At 44.8% G+C, this 22,973-nt stretch overlaps 1 protein-coding gene and 1 pseudogene across 3 annotated transcripts in view; one reads left to right on the forward strand and one right to left on the reverse strand.

The window, feature by feature from the left end:
• Positions 1 to 2,012: 2,012 nt before the first annotated feature.
• Positions 2,013 to 2,152, reverse strand: LOC116376376 (uncharacterized; annotated as a pseudogene).
• Positions 2,153 to 6,235: 4,083 nt separating this feature from the next.
• LOC109899441 (transcriptional activator GLI3-like) overlaps positions 6,236 to 22,973 on the forward strand; it is a 141,199-nt gene continuing 124,461 nt past the window's right edge. For 2 of the 3 annotated variants that reach the window (XM_031836078.1, XM_031836080.1), the window contains exon 1: positions 6,254 to 6,618. The gene's annotated coding sequence lies outside the window, so the exon portion shown is untranslated. Of the gene's footprint in view, positions 6,619 to 22,973 lie in introns of all 3 variants that reach the window. The other variant, XM_031836079.1, reaches the window with a different exon arrangement.

The raw sequence follows: 22,973 nt of genomic DNA on the forward strand, positions 1-22,973 counted from the left end.
AGAGCCCGGACTTGAACCCAATTGAACATCTCTGAAGAGACCTGAAAATAGCTGTGCAGCAATGCTCCCTTTCCAACCTGACAGAGCTTAAGAGGATCTGCAGAGAAGAATGGGAGACCCTCCCTAAATAAAGGTGTGCCAAGCTTGTAGCGTTATACCCAAGAAGGCTTGAGGCTGTAATTGCAAACAAAGGTGCTTCAACAAAGTACAGAGTAAAGGATCTGAATACTTATGTAAATGTGATATTTCAGTTGTTGTTATTTATGGATTTACAAACATTTCTAAAAAACTGTTTTTCTTTGTCATTATGGGTAATTGTGTGTAGATTGATGATAAAAACAACAACAATTTAATCCGTTTTAGAATAAGGCTATAACCTAACAAAATGTGGAAAAAGTCAAAGGGTCTGAATACTTTAATTTTATGATACACAAAGATAAATAACATACATTTATTTGAGATGTTTTGCACCTGTTACTGAGATGGTTGTCCTAGTTTAGGTAGTCTTCTTATCAACTTTCCTAAACCTGACCGTCATTCTGAATGCAGAGCGCGGGTGAATAAAAATTAAATCTGTTGGATATCCTAACTATGGTTGGAATCCAATATTACACATCACTTTGCAAGCCAGCATAATATGACTTGAAAGGCTGATGTGGCTTGTAAACCAGGAGTTTCCTAACACAACTGTGTTAGGTTAAAACTAGGCCATCAAAGATAGGCCTTATGATATACACTGAGTGTACAAAACATGAAGGACACATGCTCTTTCCATGACATAGACTCACCAGGTGAATGCAGGTGAAAGCTATGAGCCCTTATTGATGTCACTTGTTAAATCCACTTCAATCAGTGTAGATGAAGGGGAGGAAACAGCTAAAAGAAGGATTCTTAAGCCTTGAGACAACTGAGACATGGATTGTGTATGTGGGCCATTCAGAGTGTGATTGGGCAAGACAAACGTGTTAAGTGCCTTTGAAAGGGGTATGGTAGTAGGTGCCAGGCACACCGGTTTGTGTCAAGAACTGCAATATTGCTGGGGGGTTTTTCACGCTCAACAGTTTACTGTGTGTATCAAGAATTGACACAACTGTGGGAATCATTGGAGTCAACATGGGTCAGCATCCCTGTGGAACGCTTTCGACACCTTGTAGAGTCCATGCCCCGTCGAATTGAGGCTGTTCTGAGGGCAAAGAGGGAGTGTAAATCAATATTAGAAAAGAGTTCCTGTATACTGTATGTATGTGGTCAGGGATAGCTTGTGCCTGTATAACAGTTTCCCTGTAATCCAATAGTGCATTTCATCAACACTTAGGGTAAAAAATATTCAGTTCACTGAGAGCTTTATAGAGGGCACTACAAAGTAAACATAGATTGTACGAACTGAAGTTTCTTCTGGGAATAGTAATTGTATTCTATTCTATAAAATGATAAGCAGGAAGCATGAAGTGGCCAATCAGTGACAGTGACAACAGCAAAGCATGCCCAGTCAAAGGTCCACTGTAAGACACACAGCAAAATCAATAGCGTACATTTAAATCGGAAAGCGGTAAAGGGATGCTTCTGGATTTTATCTACTTCCCCAGAGTCAGATGAACTCGTCGATACCATTTGTATGTCTCTGTGTCCAGTATGAAGGAAGTTAGAGGTCGTTTTTGTGAGCCAATGCTAACTAGCGTTAGCGCAATGACTGGAAGTCTATGGGTATGACACACTATTGATCACGAGAGTGATTAGTCAATATTATCTAGTCGTAATTATCTACATAGGACTAGACACCAGAGGTCTCACTCTCTGCGATTACAGCTTAAAAAAAATAACAACACTGAAAAATGCTTATGGGGCATTGATTTGACCATGATTCTACATCTTTTCTTTTTGTACCTCTCAGTCCCGTTAGTGGGGGACTGAGAGGTACAAAAAGAAAAGATGTAGAATCATGGTCAAATCAATGCCCCATAAGCATTTTTCAGTGTTGTTATTTTTTTTAAGCTGGTATGCAGTCCCTCTCAGTGGGGACGCAGTCCCCCACTAACACAATTTATGCAATCAAGATTCCCACCTTTGGGGAAATTGCAAGGGTCGGCACGGCCGGAGTGCAATGGCCGAGCCTGGTTGCCTCTGCTACAACATAGCGGTGACATGTTATTGTGACACCTAAATAGAATGATCATACGATGCGTCCCAAATGGCCCCCTAGTCCCCCATAGCCCTCTTGGCAAAAGTAGTGCACTATATGGAGAATAAGGTACTGTTTGGGACAAATCCATAGACCACTGGACAACAATGACCTCTTGACCACACACACACAGTCAAATCCTGCTTAAACGATAATTGGTGATTTTTGCCAAACCCCCACCTCTCAATTGATTGATACAGACCCCTGTACGCCTCTTTTACCACCATTTCCATGCATATTGATTATGTATATTGATCACACCTAACCCAACAGGAAAGCTTTCCCCCCTCCTTACCATAACATTAGGTCTCATTCAGAAGGCTGTGGCCCAGGGGACCACTTTTCCAGTTTCCCTATCATAAGAAGCTTGACGCATCACATAATTGCCCCTCATACGTGAATGGGACTTTATAGGGGGAATACCCAGAGCAAGTGACCTATGTTAGTTGGTTGTTTCTCAGGTTGAATGTGTAATGAAACAGACAGGTAAAATTGTTGTAAGAAGGCTGCTATGTAGGCTATCTACTCTCTGCAATTACACACTCCGTACCTACTGTAAAGAAGGACCCAGTTATACATAGGCCTACTTTAGGTTTATCTGAATCTCATGGTAAACATACATATATTTCAATTAGTTAGAGATATGGGAATGGGATTTTAAATACCAACTTAACTTTACCCGAATTAGTGAAATGTAGATCACGAAGCCACCCCACACTCCAAGAGAAAGCACAGAAAGAATGACGCTACAGCATGAAGCTGGTTGAGAGAACGCCAAAAGTGTGCAAAGCTGTCATCAAGGCAAAGTGTGGCTATTTCGGAGAATCTCAAATATAATATATATTTTGATTTGTTTAACACTTTTTTGGTTACTACATGATTCCAAATGTGTTTAAAAAAATAGTTTTGATGTCTTCACTATTATTCTACAATGTAGAAAATAGTAAAAATATTGAAAAACCCTTGAAGTAGGTGTGTCCAAACTTTGGACTGGTACTCTACATATACAGTGCCTTCGGAAAGTATACAGACCCCTTGACTTTTTTCACATTTTGTTGTGTTACAGTTTTATTCTAAAATTAATTAAATAGTCCCCCCCCCTCATCAATCTACCCACAATACCCCATAATGACAAAGCAAAAACTGTTTTTTTGAAATTTTTGCAAATAAATATTACATTTACATGAGTATTCAGACCCTTCGCTTAGTACTTTGTTGAAGCACCTTTGGCAGCAATTACAGCCTCAAGTCTTCTTGGGTATGATGCTACAAGCTTGGCACACCTCTATTTGGGGTGTTTCTCACATTCTTCTCTGCAGATCCTCTCACGCTCTGTCAGGTTGGATGGAGAGCGCTGCTGCACAGCTATTTTCAGGTCTCTCCAGAGATGTTCGATCAGGTTCAAGTCCAGGCTCTGGCTGGGCCACTCAACGACATTCAGAGACTTGTCCCGAAATCACACCTGTGTTGTCTTGGCTGTGTGCTTAGGGTCATTGTCCTGCTGGAAGGTGATCCTTTGCCCCAGTCTGAGGTCCTGAGCGCTCTAGAGCAGGTTTTCATTAAGGATCTCTCTGTACTTTGCTCCATTCATCTTTCCCTCTATCCTGACTAGTCTCTAAGTCCCTCCTGCTGAAAAAGATCCCCACAGCATGGTGCTGCCACCACCATGCTTCACCGTAGGGATGGTGCCATGTTTCCTCCAGACGTGACGCTTGGCATTCAGGCCAAAGAGTTCAATCTTGGTTTCATCAGACCTGAGAATCTTATTTCTCATGATCTGAGAGTCTCTAGGTGGCTTTTGGCAAACTCCAAGCGGGCTGTCATGTGCCTTTTACTGAGGAGTGGCTTCCGTCTGGCCACTCCACCAGAAATGTCTGACTGATAGAGTGCTGCAGAGATGGTGGTCCTTCTGGAAGGTTATCCCGTCTCCACAGAGGAACTCTAGAGCTCTGTCAGAGTGAACATTGGGTTCTTGGTCAACTCCCTGACAAGGCCCTTCTCCCAGGATTGCTCAGTTTGGCTGGGCGGACAGCTCTAGGAAGAGTCTTGGTGGTTCCAAACTTCTTCCATTTAAGATTGATGGAGGCCACTGTGTTTTTGGGGACCTTCAATCCTGCAGAATTTTTTTGGTAACCTTCCCCAGATCTGTGCCTCGCCACAATCCTGTCTCGGACCTCTACGGACAATTCCCTCGACCTCATGGCTTGGTTTTTGCTCTGACAAATACTGTCAACTGTGTGCCTTTCCAAATCATGTCCAATCAATTGAATTTACCACAGGTGGACTCCAATCAAGCTGTAGAAACATCTCATGGATGATCAACGTTTCCATTGGATGCACCGGAGCTCAGGATGCACCGGAGCTCAATTTCGAGTCTCATAGCAAAGGGTCTGAATACTTATGTAATAATGTATTTAAAAAAAGAAAAAATATTTATACATTTGTAAAAATGTATAAAAACATGTTTTAGATTTGTCGTTGGGATATTGTGTGTAGTTTGCTGAGTTAAAAAAAAAAAACATTTTAGAATAAGGCTGTAAAGTAACAAAATATGGAAAAAGTCAAGGGGTCTGAATACTTTCCAAAGGCACTGTGGAAAGTTTGGGTCACTTAGAAATGATCTTGTTTTTGAAAGAAAAGCAATTTTTTTTTGTCCATTTTGTCCATTTTTTGTCCCACAAAACACCAGTCTCAACGTCAACAGTGAAGAGGCGACTCCGGGATTCTGTCCTTCTAGGCAGAGTTCCTCTGTCCAGTGGCTGTGTTCTTTTGCCTATCTTAATCTTTTATTTTTATTGGCCAGTCTGAGATATGGCTTTTTCTTTGCAACTTTGCCTAGAAGGCCAGCATCCCGAAGTTGTCTCTTCACTGTTTATGTTGAGACTGGTGTTTTGCGGGTACTATTTAATGAAGCTGCCAGTTGAGGACTTGTGAGGTGTCTGTTTCTCAAACTAGACACTCTAATGTATTTGTCCTCTTGCTCAGTTATGCACCGGGGCCTCCCACTCCTCTTTCTATTCTGGTTAGAGCCAGTTTGCACTGTTCTGTGAAGAGAGTAGTACACAGCGTTGTACAAGATCTTCAGTTTCTTGGCAATTTCTCACATGGAATAGCCTTAATTTCTCAGAACAAGAATAGACTGATGAGTTTCAGAAGAAAGTTATTTGTTTCTATTCTAAACTACAAATGCTGATGCTCCAGATACTCAACTAGTCCAAAGAATGCCAGATTTATTGCTTCTTTAATCAGCACAACAGTTTTCAGCTGTGCTAACATAATTGCAAAAGGGGTTTCTAATGATCAATTAGCCTTTTTAAATGATACACTTGGATTAGCTAACACAACATGCCATTGGAACACAGGAGTGATGATTGCTGATAATGGACCTCTTTACACCTATGTAGATAGTTTGTTAAAAAGCGTCCGTTTCCAGCTACAATAGTCATTTACAACATTAACAATGTCTACACTGTATTTCTGATCAATTTGATGTTATTTTAATGGACAAGAAAATGTGCCTTTCTTTCAAAAACAAGGACATTTCTAAGTGACCCTAAACTTTTGAACAGTAGTGTATATATATATATATATATATATATATATATATATATATATATATACATATATATATATATATAATGTGTGTATGGTTTATTACATTAACTCATACTGAAATAAACCATGCCCATCTTATCCTTAATACTGATTATTTAACATGCTCGATGTATTGTTTGTGAAAAAGGTCTAAACCCAATCGTTAATAGGGCCACTTGTGCTGATGCCCAGCCACTGGTGTTGAAACTATCATAAGTAACAAGACAACACAGGACACCCGAAATCACAAACTTCATCCCAAGGAGTATTGCTATAAGTGAAATATTAGTATTTGCCAATTCTTGCAATTGCATGGGACTGGTACTGTACAACGGTCCATTCGTTCCAACCATGTCTACATCGTCTCAGGAAACTGCGGCCCGGAGCAGAGAAGAGAAAGGGAGGGGAAGCGGGGGAGAATAGAAAGAGAGGGAGGTAGAGTGCGAGGGAGCCCGATCCGAAGGGAGGAGTCAGGCGAGGGAAAGAGCAGCTGGAGTTCTACACTTCGCCCTCTTCTCCTCGAAAAGCATACTTAATGTAATAACAACAGTCCACACGTTTTTGTAAACACTTATGTTGTCTTATTCATACAGGTTCATCATCGGCCATCGTCAGGTATGCAGGGAGGCTTACAGTATTAGTTCAGTGTTCGCTCTATTCAGAAAACTGTGAAAAGGAGAAAGACGCGGAAAAGAAGGAAAAGTCTGGCAGAGCGGTTTTCGGAGTTGGTGTCTCACAACTCCAGAGCGCGAGAGGCACATCTGCAACAAGCGAAAAAATACTTCACTTAAGAGAAGAAGACAGAAAAGATCAAGAATTATTGGAGGGAAACATCCTTCGAACACGTAAGTGCAAAAAACACGACGAGGCATGATGAACTGTTCCCTTTGAACATTTTGCTCTTTGCTGGCTTTGAAAGTTTTGAGGGAGAAAACACGACGTCTATTCAAAAACTGTCAGAGGTATCACGTTTCAAATAAGTTGGAATTTCATAGAAGTCCACAAATCGGAGGGTGGTGATGAAATTATAAAATTGTATGAAAACTCAACTTATTCACAAATATTATCACACAAAATTACTATTTATTTTCCTGGATGCTTTCTAGTTGTTTTCTACTTTCTTTAAAGTTACAAGTTGACCCATTGCACATTTTCTCAACTTTGCCTATATAATTTTTTAAGTGATAGAAACTCACACTCACTCTGTTAATTCAACACAATGGTTGTTAAAGTGCGTTTAAATTTATTTTATGGAAGGTTTGAAGCTATTCTTTTTGTAAACACTTTAATGCAAAAGTAATTGCATTGTTGAGAAGTGTGGGCTGAAACAACTTTGGGAACTTCCACTACAGACACAACTTTTTTGGACTTTTGCCTAAAGAAACGCACGGGGCATGCATATTTAGGCCTACAATGTGATCATATTTCAGCGCGATTTTACAAAGTCGTGCCTGTTATCGATTCGGTCTCATCCATTAAGCCTAATATGAGTTATGACTGCATTACTATAATTTATGGAACATTTTCCTGAATCGAGTATAGCCTATTCTGATAACAATCGAATGTCTCTATTTCTACAATCAAAATATGAATGTTGGAATACAAGTAGGCCAACATTGATTTAACAAGGCACAGACCTATATAATGAGCATTTGATCGAGTTTGACAATAGTAGAACACTGACTGGGTTATATCAAATTAAATAGAAAAGTTATAAATATAACATTTAATTTCTGAGTTGAAATACAGGATATGCTACTAATAATTAGTGCGGGCACATTTGGATACTTCCCCCAAATATTTTATTGCCTTTATTATAATCAGGCCTAATTATTCGGCCTATATTTTTTAGTCTTTTATCCATTGAGTTTTCTGCGTATGTACTTTTCGGTCCGTTATGTATCATGGCAGCACGCCTCCACATGTGGAGATATTTGTTTTAAACTTTTCCTTCTGCTCCCCGCCAGCTGTTCCACATTTTATCTGCTTGTCGGATTCGCTGTGAGTGACTGGTGGACCGTTTGTGTCTCGGGTTTCACGCCGCTATACAAACGACGAAGGTTCGAGGCGTTCAGCCGTGCGGTGACGGCTCAGCCAAACCTTCTTTGACACTTGGCAAATTATTAACGGAGATCTAACTGCCTTGAGAACGAGCAGTAAGAGTTGAATGCAAAACAATAGAAGTTTAAGAGCTTGAGCAGATAAACCCCCCCCCCCCCTCGGGTTAAGAACATGGTCATCTGGATTGGACTATGCCAGTTTAATGCCCTTATGAAAAATCTGTCATGTGCTGCCTTTTAATATTTTTTTTGCCATGCGTGTTTTTTTATACAATTCTTAAGGTGGTAATTTGTAAATAAATAAAAACATTGCAAGAACGTATAACCCACTTAATTTAGTGACTGTTTTTACACATTCTTTTTAAAAAAAAGCATACTTTTGTTTGCATGAGCCGAAATTATGCACTTATTTCTGAAATCAAATGCTTATTAGGCTAGCCTACTGAATAATAATTTAATTGATAAAGGAAACGGCTCAACTATTTTGCTGAAATAATATTTGGTAAGTGTGAACATCAAGGAATATATAAACCTTTCTTTTAGCCTACTTCTCAATAACTCAATAGATTATTTTTCATACTCAAAACATGTGTTTGTTACAGTAATATAGTGCATTGGTATCCTTATCTAACCAGGACATTTGTATTAATGCATTTAGCCTTTTAATCAACAGGAACAATGTGTTTGGCTTCCACAAATCTTAATGTTATACCTCAATTCGATAAGGCCTACCTGCATTTTATTTTGAAATGGTAATCTGTTATTTTATTTCCAGAGGATGCAATGGACATAAAAAATATTCAACCATTTATATATTTCTGGGTTTTTGCTGTTGTGTTTGATTTACCGCAATAGTAGTGATTGATTGTCGACAGAAATCTCTTTGACAGAGTGCATTTTTCCTGAAGAATGTGTGATTACTTACCTCCAGATTTAATGATCACAAAAGCAACATGAAATGTCATTATATTAATTTGAGCTCTATTTAGCCTTAATGGATGGCAGATATTTTCCACGAGAAAATGATGCTCTGAAATAACCAGAGATTGGCTCTAAGTACATGTATATAATAATGTGCACGGAGCCAGAGATATTTTACGATTTAATCATATTAAATATGAATGATATCTGATGAACACACTCAGTGTTATAAATATGTATGGTGTTACTGTTTTACAATGTCTCCAGAACAGAACAGAGCTCAGCTAGGGGCTGCAGCTTCACTTGAACAGGTGCAATTTTACAAAACAAGGACTGCATGTCATAAATGATTCAGCAACAGTGATAAATACACACAATGTTTAAAGATGATAATCTGGTATTTAAAAAAAGAATAAAAAAGGCACATTGAAGAAGCCCAGGTTTTTTTCTTCTCTGCCAGCGGAGATGAATCAGTGCCTGTCTGGTGAAGGGGGCAATCTGTAACTCACAGTCCCACGGATAGGGAAGGAAACTCGCGGATAACCCCTATCCTTCCTCAGCCCGTCAGAAAGCAGAGCAGCCCTTTATCTCCGCATTAGCACACCTTTACATTCAATTATGCATCGCTGCAAAAACACCAGGCAGTGCACCCGTGACCTCTCCAACCTGCCCAAAATAGGACCTGTCACGCAAGCAGATGTTAATGCACCAAGATGACACTCTATTACCCTCTTAAATCAAGGACCCCTCCTCCTCGCCCCGGCCCGCAAATCCACTGTTCTAGGCAGGCCTCTGTCCTTAGGCCCTTTTACATCCTAGAGGAAGAATACCTGTTATCAGGTGTGTATGCATGAGGCCCTAATGACGTGCTAATGGGCATCTATAAAGGCACACTCATAGATAGCAAGTGTATTGCTCTGCCAGGTTAATTTAGGGGAAGTTGTTTTGATCAAAGATAAGGACCAAGGCATTTTTTGGTAGCATTTATTTACATTTTTGGTTTGTTGTGGTGTGGATCCCTGGGTATGAGGCAGATATGGGGTGCGATTCCTGCTGCGGTACTCACAGGCCGTTCGGCGGTCACGGATGTCAATGTGACGAAAGGTTTATCCTACAACTCTTTAGCAGAGCGCTAAGTACTTCTATCCCACAAACCACCGCTTACATTAGCAGGTGAGGAGAGGTGCAGTTACCTCATCTATTCAGAGCATGTTGGCAGAAATAAGTAAACATGGCATCACAATGGCTATCCAATCTATCTTTCCCCTACGTGTGAGTATAGCCGCTGCATGAATAGACGGTCCCCAAAAGGAGTCGCTCACTTTGATGATTCTGAACTTTGATATATATCGACATGAAATCGAAAAGGCACAGTTGAAGGGGGGGGGGGGAACAAGTCCAGGAGAGAGAAAGAGTGAGAGAGATATTGAGGGGGAAAAAAGGCAGAGAGACAGGAGACGGAGGTGCATGTGTGATGAGTGAGAGGCTCCTTCGCCTTCTTGTAAAAAGTTTGGGCTGTGGCAGTTCGCCGCCAAGTGTAGCCTACGCCAAAGTGTCTGGATGCATTTGCGTGTGAGCGGAGAGAAGAAGGGGGGCAGGCAGGCGTGCGGCGTGGCGCAGCACGAGGGCTTCTCCTTGGCTCTCCTAATCCCCAGGCCCAGCCATCCCTTCAGGGCATGCCTCAGATCTGGCTCTCCTAGCTCTCCGCGTGGACCTACCCGGCCTCCGCCAGCCGATTTAATATGCTATGTGTTCCTTCTCCCCCAGCTTCCCTCCACCTCCACCAGCTGCGTCCCAGAGCGGGACCCCCATTCACCCCCCCACACTCCCTGCTTCAAGGAGCCCCACTTAAGGCACCTTTCACTGGGCTCATGTCTTTTGCAAAGTGAGGGGAGGGGGGTGGTTGATCTGATGAAGGGGGATCAGAGAGAGAGAGGGACACGTGTAATGACATGCCTATACACACACATGCATTTAGATAAACCCACACATCCACACCCTACACATGGGCTTCCAAATGTGCTCTTACTCCACCTGCATGTTTTAAAATGCAAACGCACCTCGATATAAAATATCCCCATCATAGACATGTTTTACACGCACGGAAGCACGTACACTCGCACGCACACGCACACAGGAGCGTGCAAGCAGAGCTCAAGCTGCCGTAGAGGCTGAGAGTCAGAGTGGCCGTTTCTTTTCCAGGGCTTTGGCCTCACGGAAACCCAGATTGGACCTGCCAATTAGCCTGGTCAACCAGCTTCCCTGAGAGAGAGATAGAGAGAGAGTAACAGAGAACGAGAGAGAGAAAAGAGAGAGAGTAACAGAGAACGAGAGAGAAAAGAGAGAGATAGAGAGAGAGTAACAGAGAACGAGAGAGAGAAAAGAGAGAGAGTAACAGAGAACGAGAGAGAAAAGAGAGAGAGTAACAGAGAACGAGACAGAGAAAAGAGAGAGAGTAACAGAGAACAAGAGAGAGAGTAACAGAGAACGAGAGAGAGAAAAGAGAGAGTAACAGAGAACGAGAGAGAAAAGAGAGAGATAGAGAGAGAGTAACAGAGAACGAGAGAGAAAAGAGAGAGAGTAACAGAGAACGAGAGAGAAAAGAGAGAGAGTAACAGAGAACGAGAGAGAGAAAAGAGAGAGAGTAACAGAGAACGAGAGCGAGAAAAGAGAGAGAGAGTAACAGAGAACATGAGAGAGAGAGAGAGTGTAACAGAACAAGAGAGATAAAAGAGAGATAGTAACAGAGAACAAGAGAGAGAGTAACAGAGAACGAGAGAGAGAAAAGAGAGAGTAACAGAATAAGAGAGAAAAGAGAGAGTAACAGAGAACAACAGAAAAGAGAGAGTAACAGAGAATGAGAGAGAGAAAAGAGAGAGTAACAGAGAATAAGAGAGAGAGTAACAGAGAATAAGAGAGAGAGTAACAGAGAACAAGAGAGAGTAACAGAGAACGAGAGAGAAAAGAGAGAGTAACAGAACGAGAGAGAAAAGAGAGAGAGTAACAGAGAACAAGAGAGAGAGAGAGTAACAGAGACCGAGAGAGAGAAAAGAGAGAGAAACAAATGATTTACTAGAAAAAAAAACAAGATGAATGCAGGAGTGAATGAGCGCTAGCAGACTCCTGCATGAACCACAGTGCGTATCAGCGGGCGCCTGCGTTGTTTTTTCTCACACACTCGAGTACAAACAGAATACAAATGGCGGCAGGTCGCGCCTGGCTGACGATGGAGCTGGACTGCGCTCGTCTCCTCCGCTGTTAGCCCTGAGCCTCTGGAAAAGCGTCTTTGCGGCTGCTGTGTGAAGTGTGGCAGCAAGAGGTGAAGTGAGCTGCGGGCCCATTTGCCTGTGGTGTGGTGGGCTGTGTAAAGTTGAGACGCTGAGCTTGGACAGTGGAGTTGTAGTTTCCGACTTCCAGGGGTTTTTGGGTCTGTTATTGTAGATGTGGCATTGTGTCAGGGGCATGATGCGAGCCAGTTGTGGCATCCGTGAGGGGGCCTGCTCTCCGTCGTTGTCCGGGGAGTGTGGTGACGGCCAGGGGACAGATGAGGCGGCCAGCTCACTGTGAACAATGATCTGTCACTCCCCCCCCCCTTCCTGGTCTGTGTGTGTGTGTGTGTGTGTGAAGCCATGCATCAGGCTGCTGCACGAAGACACACACACACTTGGACAGGCTCAGACAGGCGCATGCACGCACACACACAGAACAACTGCGGGAGAGGTCAATTGAAGGCAAGGGAAGGGTCACTGATTATTGTGATTGGGACTGAATGGGAGTTCATTTTTTGTACACCCCCCAAGTCTGTATGAGAAAGATCATTTCTAATATCAGTTGCATAAATAGCTGTTTGGAATGATTTTGTTGCATTGCTCAGACTGTTCTGCTACACAATGCTACACAACGTGTTTTGTATTTGCTGTGCCCCATGCTGGCCTGGTTATCTGCGTTAGTGAGTAAGCCCCGTGGGTCTTAGTGGAACCTGGGGGTCGAGATTGAGGACGGGGACATTGTTTGAATGTCAAATGCCAATCCCAAGGTTAATACCTGAATATAGTTCAGGCCCAGTTGCCCCCTCCCTTCTGCAAACATGTTTTAAATGAGTGCCTCTTCCCCTCCTTCCCCTCTTTTCCCCCCTTTCCCCCCCTTTCCCCTTCTCCTTCACTTCCGTCCTCTTTTGCGGGGAATTTGACCCCCGTTCCTCCTCTTCTCTAGGGGCCAGTGGGGCCTCCTCTGCAAGTGAATGCTAACAGCCCCTGCCTGTAAGACAAAAAATGCCTCATCTTAGAAAAACAAAAGGGGAACTCTACTATCGGAGCAAATTTCTTGCCCGACCTGAAAGGAGGCCTCTTTTGTCTGGATGGCATTTGAAGACTAATCGTTTTTTCTCATGCAAAAAGCACTCTGTCTTAAGAGCTGGGCCTCGGAGAGAGAGAAAGAGAGGGAGAGAGAAGGAGCTAGTGGGGGCTGTGTTTTAACAATACTCCGCAGGGAGCAAGGAGGAACGGGGGTTGGAGGGGGCGCAGGGGGGGATTCCTCTCCTTTGCTTATTTTTTAGACAAAGCCCAGTTCCTTGCAGGGTTGAAGGGAGAAAGGTGGTGGTGGAGGTGGGGGCTAGAGGAGGGAGTGGGATGTGGTGGTGGTGGGGGAGGGGGGCTAGAGGAGGGAGTGGGAGGTGGTGGTGGTGGGTGGGGGGGGGCTAGAGGAGGGAGTGGGAGGTGGTGGTGGTGGTGGGTGGGGGGGGCTAGAGGAGGGAGTGGGAGGTGGTGGTGGTGGTGGTGGGTGGGTGGGGGGGCTAAAGGAGGGAGTGAGAGGTGGTGGTGGGTGGGGGGGGGGCTAGAGGAGGGAGTGGGAGGTGGGAGGGATCCAAGAGTTTTTAGTTCCTTGAAAAGAGGGGGGGGGGGGGACGCCAGCCGTTTCTAATGACGGTCTGTCATCGGGGCTCCCCTACCTGCCAGAGGAAACCTCAGGGCCCCGACACTACACTGACTCCGACAGGCTTGGCTTGGGGAGAAAAAAAGTGGGCCTCGGAAATGTATAGAGCAACAGAAATATGAACTTGTATATGGGCCCCTAAAACGTCTTGGGCTATTCCAGGCCTGACTGGTGTTTTTATTAAGAGAGGTCGACATGCTTTGGAAATAGATCTTATTCATGAAGAAAAAAAAACCAGGGCTGGACTTCCCAAAGAATTCATTATGTTCCCCTTTCCCAGAAGCCTCGGTGCTCCGCAGGTCCCAGCCGTGCCTCGGAGGACGCCGAGCGTGTCGCACCGTGTCGCGTGACTTTGTAAAGCCTCCCTCAGCGAGCAGGGGAGTGCGAAGGGTTCCATTTGTCAAAGGTGCCCGGCAGTTTTTTTCCCTTCTCAACACTTTCCCGGCTCCGTCCCAAACTCATTGTCTGAGCTAAGGCAGGACATTAGTCACCACGGTGCTAGTGGAGCCTGCGGGGCTGTGGGACCAACCAACGCTGTTCTGGAGCAGGGACTGCTAGTTGGACAGAGAGAGAACTAGAAGAGGGAAAGAGGAGGAGTGATGGAGAGTGTGTGAAAGAGAGAAGGGGAGAAGAAAGAAAGAAAGAAAAAGGGAGAAAGAGCGAGTGTGGCTGTGTGTTTGAGAAAGAGAGGTGTGGAGGAAAGAGAGAGAGCGTTAGAGGTGTGGAGGAAAGAGAGAGAGCGTTAGAGGTGTGGAGGAAGGAGAGAGAGCGTTAGAGGTGTGGAGGAAAGAGAGAGAGCGTTAGAGGTGTGGAGGAAAGAGAGAGAGCGTTAGAGGTGTGGAGGAAGGAGAGAGAGAGTTAGAGGTGTAGAGGAAGGAGAGAGAGAGTTAGAGGTGTGGAGGAAAGAGAGAGGGCGTTAGAGGTGTGGAGGAAGGAGAGAGAGCGTTAGAGGTGTGGAGGAAAGAGAGAGAGCGTTAGAGGTGTGGAGGAAGGAGAGAGAGAGTTAGAGGTGTAGAGGAAGGAGAGAGAGAGTTAGAGGTGTGGAGGAAGGAGAGAGGGCGTTAGAGGTGTGGAGGAAGGAGAGAGGGCATTAGAGGTGTGGAGGAAGGAGAGAGGACATTAGAGGTGTGGAGGAAGGAGAGAGAGAGTTAGAGGTGTGGAGGAAGGAGAGAGAGAGTTAGAGGTGTGGAGGAAGGAGAGAGAGAGTTAGAGGTGTGGAGGAAGGAGAGAGAGAGTTAGAGGTGTGGAGGAAGGAGAGAGAGAGAGTTAGAGGTGTGGAGGAAGGAGAGAGGGCATTAGAGGTGTGGAGGAAGGAGAGAGGGCATTAGAGGTGTGGAGGAAGGAGAGAGAGAGTTAGAGGTGTGGAGGAAGGAGAGAGAGAGTTAGAGGTGTGGAGGAAGGAGAGAGAGAGTTAAGAGGTGTGGAGGAAGGAGAGAGAGAGAGTTAAAGGTGTGGAGGAAGGAGAGAGAGAGTTAGAGGTGTGGAGGAAGGAGAGAGAGAGTTAGAGGTGTGGAGGAAGGAGAGAGAGAGTTAGAGGTGTAGAGGAAGGAGAGAGAGAGTTAGAGGTGTGGAGGAAGGAGAGAGGGCGTTAGAGGTGTGGAGGAAGGAGAGAGGGCATTAGAGGTGTGGAGGAAGGAGAGAGGGCATTAGAGGTGTGGAGGAAGGAGAGAGAGAGTTAGAGGTGTGGAGGAAGGAGAGAGAGAGTTAGAGGTGTGGAGGAAGGAGAGAGAGAGTTAGAGGTGTGGAGGAAGGAGAGAGAGAGTTAGAGGTGTGGAGGAAGGAGAGAGAGAGTTAAGAGGTGTGGAGGAAGGAGAGAGAGAGAGTTAAAGGTGTGGAGGAAGGAGAGAGAGAGTTAGAGGTGTGGAGGAAGGAGAGAGAGAGTTAGAGGTGTGGAGGAAGGAGAGAGAGAGTTAGAGGTGTGGAGGAAGGAGAGAGAGAGTTAGAGGTGTAGAGGAAGGAGAGAGGGCATTAGAGGTGTGGAGGAAGGAGAGAGAGCATTAGAGGTGTGGAGGAAGGAGAGAGAGAGTTAGAGGTGTGGAGGAAGGAGAGAGAGAGTTAGAGGTGTGGAGGAAGGAGAGAGAGAGTTAAGAGGTGTGGAGGAAGGAGAGAGAGTTAGAGGTGTGGAGGAAGGAGAGAGAGAGTTAAGAGGTGTGAAGGAAGGAGAGAGAGCGTTAGAGGTGTGGAGGAAGGAGAGAGAGAGTTAGAGGTGTGGAGGAAGGAGAGAGAGAGTTAGAGGTGTGGAGGAAGGAGAGAGAGAGAGTTAAAGGTGTGGAGGAAGGAGAGAGAGAGTTAGAGGTGTGGAGGAAGGAGAGAGAGAGTTAGAGGTGTGGAGGAAGGAGAGAGAGAGTTAGAGGTGTGGAGGAAGGAGAGAGAGAGTTAGAGGTGTAGAGGAAGGAGAGAGGGCATTAGAGGTGTGGAGGAAGGAGAGAGATCATTAGAGGTGTGGAGGCAGGAGAGAGATCATTAGAGGTGTGGAGGAAGGAGAGAGAGAGAGTTAGAGGTGTGGAGGAAGGAGAGAGGGAATTAGAGGTGTGGAGGAAGGAGAGAGAGCATTAGAGGTGTGGAGGAAGGAGAGAGAGAGAGTTAGAGGTGTGGAGGAAGGAGAGAGATCATTAGAGGTGTGGAGGAAGGAGAGAGGACATTAGAGGTGTGGAGGAAGGAGAGAGAGAGTTAGAGGTGTGGAGGAAGGAGAGAGAGAGTTAGAGGTGTGGAGGAAGGAGAGAGAGAGTTAGAGGTGTGGAGGAAGGAGAGAGGGCATTAGAGGTGTGGAGGAAGGAGAGAGGGCATTAGAGGTGTGGAGGAAGGAGAGAGAGAGTTAGAGGTGTGGAGGAAGGAGAGAGAGAGTTAGAGGTGTGGAGGAAGGAGAGAGAGAGTTAAGAGGTGTGGAGGAAGGAGAGAGAGAGAGTTAAAGGTGTGGAGGAAGGAGAGAGAGAGTTAGAGGTGTGGAGGAAGGAGAGAGAGAGTTAGAGGTGTGGAGGAAGGAGAGAGAGAGTTAGAGGTGTGGAGGAAGGAGAGAGAGAGTTAGAGGTGTGGAGGAAGGAGAGAGGGCATTAGAGGTGTGGAGGAAGGAGAGAGAGCATTAGAGGTGTGGAGGAAGGAGAGAGAGAGTTAGAGGTGTGGAGGAAGGAGAGAGAGAGTTAGAGGTGTGGAGGAAGGAGAGAGAGAGTTAAGAGGTGTGGAGGAAGGAGAGAGAGTTAGAGGTGTGGAGGAAGGAGAGAGAGAGTTAAGAGGTGTGGAGGAAGGAGAGAGAGCGTTAGAGGTGTGGAGGAAGGAGAGAGAGAGTTAGAGGTGTGGAGGAAGGAGAGAGAGAGTTAGAGGTGTGGAGGAAGGAGAGAGAGGAGTTAAAGGTGTGGAGGAAGGAGAGAGAGAGTTAGAGGTGTGGAGGAAGGAGAGAGAGAGTTAGAGGTGTGGAGGAAGGAGAGAGAGAGTTAGAGGTGTGGAGGAAGGAGAGAGAGAGTTAGAGGTGTAGAGGAAGGAGAGAGGGCATTAGAGGTGTGGAGGAAGGAGAGAGATCATTAGAGGTGTGGAGGCAGGAGAGAGATCATTAGAGGTGTGGAGGAAGGAGAGAGAGAGAGTTAGAGGTGTGGAGGAAGGAGAGAGGGAATTAGAGGTGTGGAGGAAGGAGAGAGAGCATTAGAGGTGTGGAGGAAGGAGAGAGAGAGAGTTAGAGGTGTGGAGGAAGGAGAGAGATCATTAGAGGTGTGGAGGAAGGAGAGAGAGCATTAGAGGTGTGGAGTCTATAGCTCTACCTCAGGTCTCAGTGTGTAAGCCCCTGCCCTGTCTACCCCCCAAAGCTGCGTTCACAAAGAGATTTACAAGACAGGTCTCCGGTGTGCTGCTTTGCCGCCATGCATCATGAGTGTGTGTGTGTGTGTGTGTGTGTGTGTGTGTGTGTGTCGAGCGTATGCACGTGAGAGAGAGAGTGTATTTTTCTGGGTTAAATGTGCACTGTGAGAAGACATGTTTTTTCTTAGAAGGTTACCCAAAATGAATGGGTCCTAACTAGTCAGTGCTAACCAGAACCAAAGGAAGGTATGAGATGACTTATTCAAGAGAGGTGGTAGGGGGTGTGTGTGTGAGAGAGAGTGTGTGTGTGAAAGAGTGTGTGTGTGTGTGTGTGAAAGAGAGAGTGTGTGTGTGAAAGAGAGAGATAGAGAGAGAGAGAGAGAGAGTGTGTGTGTGTGTGTGTGTGTGTGTGTGTGAAAGAGAGAGTGTGTGTGTGAAAGAGAGAGATAGAGAGAGAGAGAGAGAGAGTGACATCACACATACAAGGGATCCTGTTAGCTTTTAGAATTATTTATAAAGCTTGGCTTTTGTGTGGCTCTGTAAATCCCTGTCTCCTCCCATTACTGCCTATGACTCTACCTGCGCCACCTTCAACCCCAAATGCTCCCTCTGCTACTGTACTGAGTCTCAGTGAGTGCTGATCTAGGATAAGTTCAACCTTTAAAATCATAATAAGATTCGAATTATGCACGGGAGGGCTGATCCTAGATCAGGACTCCGACTCGGACACTCTTTATAGACACCAGTTGTATATATTCTGTTTCTTTTAATGGGCGAAGAAGTACGAGATCAAAACAACGACTGTTGTTCCAGTCGTTCCTATATGGGTTCTATTATTTAGTAGAAATCTGGTTGTAGTGACACGCCCAATTCTGAGACTTCAGAGAAAATCACAAAGTTATACTGACCGTCACATATGGGCTTGATTGCACTGTAGAGTTTTGTGTGCATTTATACAGAGTCCCGGTGGACGGTTTAGTGCGGTTGAGATGGTGTATGTTAATGTTGCCTTCATTGAAACAAGCTGCGGTGTGATTATGGCTCAGCTCTGGAGATATGAGCAGAGCGCTGAGCTAGCTCTCCGTTTCTCCCGCTGGCATAGAGATCAATGCAAACCGGCTAACACAGCCTAATAACCCATTTACACATACATTGGGAAAAACATTTACATACATCGACCCTTAAACTGATAAAGTAGGTCCATGTCCTAGAGGTAAGAGTTATTGTGCTTGTGAGTGATTAGCTCCAGTGCGCGTCTCTCTCTCTGTGTGTGTGTGTGTGAACTCTCCCGCGACTACCAAACAGTCCTGTGTGTGATAGGTGCCAGATTGTGTAGCTGCTAGCCAGACTGTCTCTGCCGATCAGAAAAGAGAGAGAGAACGAGAGGAAACAACTAGAGAAAAAGAGAGGGGGGGTTATTACAGTACAACGTTCCTCTGATCTGATTCATCGTCGACTGTCTCTCCTGCAAAGGGTGAACTTATTATCCCTGTCTCAACCTCCAGAACGGTGCCAGCTGCTCCCCATGTTTCCCAATTAACCCCCGGTACCCGTCTAACGCACCAATTAAGGCTTCCTCCTCAACGTTTTTATTTGCACGTATTAGCATGCTAGCGTTGCCGTAGTGCCCGGGAGCCCTGGGCTGTGTTCATTTGGCTACCGAATGGAAGAAAACGGACTGAAACAGGGACGGACTACCTGGACCTGTCCAAACGTTTGGAAACGATTTTGTGTCCTAATGAATACAACCTTGGTCTGGAGGGATAACTGAGAAGTACGCAAGCGAGTGTGGAGAGTGTTTAGGAGGCGTCCTAAGCGATGGCTTTACGGCCCCCAGAATTTATTTCAGGCGGCAACGCAAACAGCTGAAAGGCGTAAACACAGCCAGATGTTGGTTAGCTTCCTGACTGACGACGGCTCCAGGGCCCGAGGGAGCTGCCAGTGTAATTACAAGTCTTGCTCCCCGAGTTTTTTCGTGGCCTTTTCATTCGGGAGCTAGTCTGTATGTCCCTTTTGAGTGTAGGGGGAGTTTTTTTTTGTCGCCCACTTGGAAATGCTGTGAGTTGTATGATAAGGCACGTGGATGTTATTGCATATCTCAATGGAGTTTGAACCAGACGTGTTCTTTTTTTACTGGACTTGCAGTATCTTCAAATTCAGTCTCCACTCCGATGATATTCACTCTTGTGTGTTTTGAAACGTGAAGTGCAACTTCAGTAGAGCTTTAGGCCGAGCTCTGGGACGTGTGTGTGGGTGCACCTTACTGACACTGGGAGAGAAACGGGTGCTTTGGGGAGCGCCAATCTCTCTGAGAGTAAGCGTGTGTGTGTGTGTGTGTGTGTGTGTGTGTGTGTGTGTGTGTGTGTGTGTGTGTGTGTGTGTGTGTGTGTGTGCGTGTGTGTGTGTGTGTGTGTGTGTGTGTGTGTGTGTGTGTGTGTGTGTGTGTGTGTGTGTGAGAGAGAGAGAGAGAGTGAGAGTGAGCAGGCCCTGATGGGGGGGCTTTTCATGAATGTGAGACTGAAGTGTTATCTTCCTACCAAACTAGTGGTGCTGTTGGGAGACACGTCAGCCATAGGGGAGCTGGCTGAGCTGAGCTGCCTGGGAGTCTCTGACTAGGACTCCCTCTGTGTCTCTACTTCCTTTGATCTACCACTTTCTCAACCATACTCATGGTAGAGTACAGTACAGTAGATTACAGAACAGTAGAGTAGATTACAGAACAGTAGAGTAGATTACAGAACAGTAGAGTAGATTACAGAACAGTAGAATAGATTACAGAACAGTACAGTAGATTACAGAACAGTAGAATAGATTACAGAACAGTAGAATATATTACAGAACAGTACAGTAGATTACAGAACAGTAGAATAGATTACAGAACAGTAGAATAGATTACAGAACAGTACAGTAGATTACAGAACAGTAGAATAGATTACAGAACAGTAGAATAGATTACAGAACAGTAGAATAGATTACAGAACAGTACAGTAGATTACAGAACAGTAGAGTAGATTACATTCCAGTAGATTACAGAACAGTAGAGTAGATTACAGAACAGTAGAGTAGATTACAGAACAGTAGAATAGATTACAGAACAGTAGAATAGATTACAGAACAGTACAGTAGATTACAGAACAGTAGAATAGATTACAGAACAGTACAGTAGATTACAGAACAGTAGAATAGATTACAGAACAGTACAGTAGATTACAGAACAGTAGAGTAGATTACAGAACAGTAGAATAGATTACATAACAGTACAGTAGATTACAGTACAGTAGATTAGAGTACAGTAGAGTACAGAACAGTAGAGTAGATTACAGTCGAGTAGATTACAGAACAGTAGAGTAGATTACATTACAGTAGAGTAGATTACAGAACAGTAGAGTAGATTACATTACAGTAGAGTAGATTACATTACAGTACAGTAGATTACAGAACAGTAGAGTAGATTACATTCCAGTAGATTACAGAACAGTAGAGTAGATTACATTCCAGTAGATTACAGAACAGTAGAGTAGATTACATTCCAGTAGATTACAGAACAGTAGAGTAGATTACAGACCAGTAGAGTAGATTACAGAACAGTAGAGTAGATTACAGAACAGTAGAATAGATTACAGAACAGTACAGTAGATTACAGAACAGTAGAATAGATTACAGAACAGTACAGTAGATTACAGAACAGTAGAATAGATTACAGAACAGTACAGTAGATTACATTACAGTAGAGTAGATTACAGAACAGTAGAGTAGATTACATTACAGTAGAGTAGATTACAGAACAGTAGAGTAGATTAGAGTACAGTAGAGTAGATTAGAGTACAGTACAGTAGATTACAGTACAGTAGATTACAGTACAGTAGATTACAGAACAGTAGATTAGAGTACAGTAGAGTAGATTAGAGTACAGTACAGTAGATTACAGTACAGTAGAGTAGATTACAGTACAGTAGAGTAGATTAGAGTACAGTACAGTAGATTACAGTACAGTAGAGTAGATTACAGTACAGTAGAGTACAGTACAGTAGGTTACAGTAGAGTAGATTACAGTAGAGTACAGCACAGTAGATTAGAGTACAGTAGAGTATATTAGAGTACAGTACAGTAGATTACAGTAGAGTAGATTACAGTACAGTAGATTACAGTAGAATAGAGTAGATTACAGTAGATTACAGTAGAGTAGATTCGAGTACAGTACAGTAGATTGCAGTAAAGTACAGTACAGTAGAGTAGATTAGAATACAGTAGAGTAGATTAGAGTACAGTAGAGTATATTACAGTACAGTAGAGTATAGTACAGTAGAGTACAGTATAGTAGAGTACAGTACAGTACAGTAGAGTATATTACAGTACAGTAGAGTAGAGTACAGTACAGTGCAGTAGAGTAGAGTAGAGTACCTACTTGATTACCTGCTTTTTGTATTTAGTTGTGTTTATTTATGAAATCACTCACTCCCTGAACTTGCTTCCCAACTCTCAGCGCACTCCTTGCACCCGGTCATAGAGTTTGTTTTATACACGTGATTCATAGCATTGCGTGGTTTAAGAGGAGTTACTTAGCCGCCTCATTAAGTGAGCCTCAGTTCCGCCACAACAAATGAACTAGGCCCAACTCCCCCACTTCCCTCTCCCGCTTCTTCCCCCGTCCGTCACAGCCATGCCATGTTAAAAGACTATTAGGGCTCTGATAGCATGCTGATAGCATGAGCAATCACCAGGCGTTCTTGGCCGGAGCGGGTTGAAGTTATTTCCTCGGGCAGTGTCCCAAATGGTACCCTATTCCCTACGTAGCACACTACTTTTGAGCAGAGCATTGTTGACCCTGATCAAAAGTAGTGCACTAAATAGGGAATAGGGTGCCATTTGGGTCTCGGACTCAGTGGGTCCACCTGGTAGAAGGAGAACAGATGATAAAACAGAATCATCAGAATGTAGTGTGGAATGTGTGACTCAGTTTCCCTTTGAATGCCTTTCTTCCCTTTTCACTTCCTCTGTCTGTTCATCCTCTCCTTCTCCCTCCATCCCTTCATCCCTCTTTCACTTCCCATTGAACAAGGGTCTAATTCCAGGACTTCATTTTGCAATGTGATGGCATTCCTTTATTTTGCCCTGCTCTCCGCCCTCCCTCCCTCCCTCCCTCCCTCCCTCCCTCCCTCCCTCCCTCCCTCCCTCCCTCCCTCCTCCCTCCCTCCCTCCCTCCCTCCCTCCCTCCCTCCCTCCCTCCCTCCCTCCCTCCCTCCCTCCCTCCCTCCCTCCCTCCCTCCCTCCCTCCCTCCCTCCCTCCCTCCCTCCCTCCCTCCCTCCCTCCCTCCCTTTATCGCCAGAGAGCCAAACACCAGTGCGACTTCATCTCGTCCAATCATCCCCCCTCTAATACACTTTAAATGGGGCGGCCGCGAGGGTCTGGACGGAGAATTAATAACAGCCAATAAAGCGCACCTCCGGGGCATGGCGGCGAGTCTTTAAGTAAACATTTTGACTTCTTGAGGGGGGGGGGG

The sequence above is a fragment of the Oncorhynchus kisutch genome, linkage group LG11, assembly GCF_002021735.2.
Source record: "Oncorhynchus kisutch isolate 150728-3 linkage group LG11, Okis_V2, whole genome shotgun sequence".
NCBI lineage: Eukaryota > Metazoa > Chordata > Actinopteri > Salmoniformes > Salmonidae > Oncorhynchus > Oncorhynchus kisutch.